Consider the following 4,563-nt stretch of genomic DNA (forward strand, 5'->3'; position numbering starts at 1 on the left):
ACAGCAACAGAAGAATAGGATATGATGGAGAGAGACACCAGACAAGACACAGAGACAGCAACAGAAGAATAGGATATGATGGAGAGAGACACCAGACAAGACACAGAGACAGCAACAGAAGAATATGATATGATGGAGAGAGACACCAGACAAGACACAGAGACAGCAACAGAAGAATATGATATGATGGAGAGAGACACCAGACAAGACACAGAGACAGCAACAGAAGAATAGGATATGATGGAGAGAGACACCAGACAAGACACAGAGACAGCAACAGAAGAATAGGATATGATGGAGAGAGACACCAGACAAGACACAGAGACAGCAACAGAAGAATAGGATATGATGGAGAGAGACACCAGACAAGAAACAGGGACAGCAACAGAAGAATAGGATATGATGGAGAGAGACACCAGACAAGACACAGAGACAGCAACAGAAGAATAGGATATGATGGAGAGAGACACCAGACAAGACACAGAGACAGCAACAGAAGAATAGGATATGATGGAGAGAGACACCAGACAAGACACAGAGAGAGCAACAGAAGAATATGATATGATGGAGAGAGACACCAGACAAGACACAGAGACAGCAACAGAAGAATAGGATATGATGGAGAGAGACACCAGACAAGACACAGAGACAGCAACAGAAGAATATGATACGATGGAGAGAGACACCAGACAAGACACAGAGACAGCAACAGAAGAATAGGATATGATGGAGAGAGACACCAGACAAGACACAGAGACAGCAACAGAAGAATAGGATATGATGGAGAGAGACACCAGACAAGACACAGAGACAGCAATAGAAGAACAGGATATGATGGAGAGAGACAGAACAGGCCAAAACAGAAGAAAATAGACTCAGGAGACAGTAACAAAATGGAACCTGAGACAGCAACAGACAAGACACAGACAGCAACAGACAAGACACAGACAACAGACAAGACACAGACAGCAAAATTCAATTTACAGACAGCAACAGACAAGACATAGACAAACAACAGACAAGACACAGAGAAAGTGACAGAAGAGGGCAGATGGAGAGAGAACCAAGGTTGGTTGAGCAGAAGAGGGCAGACAAGAGACACATCAACAGAAGAGGGGAGACAAGAGAGACAGCAACAGAAGAGGGCAGACAAGAGAGACAGCAACAGAAGGGGGGAGACAAGAGAGACAGCAACAGAAGAGGGGAGACAAGAGAGACAGCAACAGAAGAGGGCAGACAAGAGACAGCAACAGAAGAGGGGAGATAAGAGCGACAGCAACAGAAGAGGGAAGACAAGAGAGACAGCAACAGAAGAGGGTCTACAATAGAGACAACAACAGAAGACAGAGAAAGCAATGGAGAAAGCCATTTGTCTCAGATTCACTGTTTGCGTAGACTGCTCTTTGCCTTTGTAGGGCAGTAGTTCAGGTGGCTGCCCTTGCCCTTAGTCTGCCTCCTGTCCCTCCTATCACCATGGAGACACCTTCCTGAAAACAATGACTCCATACTTCATGTCCTTAAAGATTAGAATGCTCCAATGTGGTTGGCCAAAAAGATGACAAGATAGATCACACATTCATCATTCAGGGTTACTATCAAACAGAAATGTCACATTTCTGGTTTGTCCATACCTTGTTTCCTGCTTGTAGCAGTGTGCGTTTACAGGAATCGTTCTCTCTAACTATAAGTCACATAATTTCATGAGAATATATTTCTGCAGTAAGAGGGTAATGCAAGTGAAGGTGTCCTTGGATCAACGTCACCAAGAGTTATGACCAGCATTGTTAAATTAACTGTTGGAATTGCAAAAAATATATATGTTTTTATTGTCAGATACACCAGATAGCTGCAGTGAAATGTGTTGTGTTACAGGGTAAGGCATAGTAGTACAGCACCCATGAAGCAAGTTAGTGTTAAGTGCCTTGCTTAAGGGCACATCAACAGATTTTCACATTGACGGCTCGGGTATTCGAACCAGCAACCTTTCAGTTACTGGCCCAATGTTCTAACCACTAGGCAATGTGACCACACCATACCAGGTCCCGCCCTAAAAGAAGACAATGTTTAAGTGTTCAAATGTAGTCCATGAAGAGGTATTAGGATTATGTGCACAGCTATTCTGCCGTACAATTGCAAACTGCTGCTACACATTTGGTCAAAGATGAGTTCAGACCTAAATCAGGCTTCATAGTATCTGTTATATCTTGTGACAAAGTGTCCTGGTTCAATTATCTTCAGTTTCAGAGAAAATGGAGGGTCAAATTTGATGCAACTACAAAATCCCAGTAAAAACCAAGGAAACAGCAGTAAGTGAGGTTACTGCCATCTGGCTTTGTTCCACCATGTTCTACTGCAGTTACTACGGTTTTCCTTGGTATTCTATCAGGCTCTGAGTTCAGGCCATCCCGACCATGACACTCACCCTCACAAACTCCATGAGACAGCCAGTGATCCAGTTATCACCAGAATAAACATGGCACAATTCCGCAGAAAATGTTTGGATAATTTTGGTCATAAAGTCAGTCTTGTCCAAAACTGAGTTTAGTGAGACTTGTGGTTGTGACTGCATCACAACGTAAATGAAGGTTGCCCACATGCCCACACCAAGTAATAATCAATTCAGAATGCAACTGCACGCGACCCAATCGTAATGCCTATGGTAAATTTGGGTTGAATTTGGATATCCCTATGGGGCTAGTTAGGGACCATCAGTAAATTACACCATGTACATGGGACAACATGTTAAAATTCCAATGGCTCCAAATTTGGATTGCAAAACTAAAGAGAAACACCAGACAAGACACAGAGACAACAACAGAAGAATAGGATATGATGGAGAGAGATGCCAGACAAGATGAGAGAAATCAATAGACGACACAGAGAAAGTGATGGAGAGAGACAGAGGAGGGGAGAACACACAGTAGACTACCACTAAAAGCTGATATAGGGATTCTAATTACTGCAGTGTGTGTGTGTGAGAGAGAGAGAGAGAGACAGAGAGAGAGAGAGAGAGAGAGAGAGAGAGAGAGAGAGAGAGAGAGAGAGAGAGAGAGAGAGAGAGAGAGAGAGAGAGAGAGAGAGAGAGAGAGAGAGAGAGAGAGAGAGAGAGAGAGAGAGAGAGGGTGTTTAGGTACTGTTGGATTTTTTAATCAGTTTAGCTCATTGGACAGGTCAGAGTCAATGTTTGAAGTTCTTGAGTGGTTTTTGGCAATACACTGGTGATGTATTCATGGATTTAACTGTTGAAATTCCTTCCCGGACCCTCCTACTGCTATGGGCTAAGCCACCGATGTCTTTAAATCCTAGGGGAGAGAGGAGCTGCTACCCCTGGGGAGAGAGCAGCTGCTACCCCTGGAGAGAGAGGAGCTGCTACCCCTGGGGAGAGAGGAACTGCTACCCCTGGGGAGAGAGGAGCTGTTACCCCTGGGGAGACAGGAGCTGCTACCCCTGGGGAGAGAGAAGCTGTTACCCCTGGGGAGAGAGGAGCTGTTACCCCTGGGGAGAGAGGAGCTGTTACCCCTGGGGAGAGAGGAGCTGCTACCCCTGGGGAGAGAGGAGCTGTTACCCCTGGGGAGAGAGGAGCTGCTACCCCTGGGGAGAGAGGAGCTGATACCCCTGGGGAGAGAGGGGCTGCTACCCCTGGGGAGAGAGGAGCTGTTACCCCTGGGGAGAGAGGAGCTGCTACCCCTGGGGAGAGAGGAGCTGTTACCCCTGGGGAGAGAGGAGCTGCTACCCCTGGGGAGAGAGGAGCTGATACCCCTGGGGAGAGAGGGGCTGCTACCCCTGGGGAGAGAGGAGCTGTTACCCCTGGGGAGAGAGGAGCTGCTACCCCTGGGGAGAGAGTAGCTGTTACGAAGAGAGACTGCAACCCTGCTCGGGAAGAGCTTATCGATTGGTGATTGTTGGGGCACGTTTGGCAGGAGCTTCAGTGATGAAGATTGCTGAACTTGCTGATGTTTCACAATATGCCATGGCCGTCTCAGTCACCAGGTCTCAACCCAATTGAAGACAACCATCAACAAAACACTAAATAATGGAATTTCTTGTGGAAGAATGATGTCACATCCCTCCAATGGAGTTCAAGCCACTTTTTTTTTTCTTTTTCTTTTTTTTACCTTGACAATAAACATTTTAATGAACCACAAACACTTGATGTTTAGGGATGGCACACACATAGGGAGACAGTTTGCGTTCCTTCTCACATATGCACCTAGGAAGATGCAGTGTTTCTCAACCTGTCATTTTACATAATGTTGCAAGACACATACCATAAAATTAATCCATAGACTTTTGTCCATATTTACAGAAGGCTGTCATTTCACAAATTGTTCCTATATTGAAAGGACATAGGGAAAATAAAGTCAAACATTTCAACACAAAATAATAAAAACAATCATAGCATTACTCAGTCTTAATGTATTTTAACCATATTAACCAGTTTAATCAAATTGTTTTCATTTGGAACACAAAATCAGAACTACATTTGGAGTTCCAGACACTTGTAGAAAGTATGCCAAGGCACATTGTAAGAGCTATAAAGAGACAGGGAGTGGGAGAGAGAAC

Source organism: Coregonus lavaretus (genome assembly GCF_964263955.1).
Source record: "Coregonus lavaretus genome assembly, chromosome: 2".
In the NCBI taxonomy this organism is placed as follows: Eukaryota; Metazoa; Chordata; class Actinopteri; order Salmoniformes; family Salmonidae; genus Coregonus; species Coregonus lavaretus.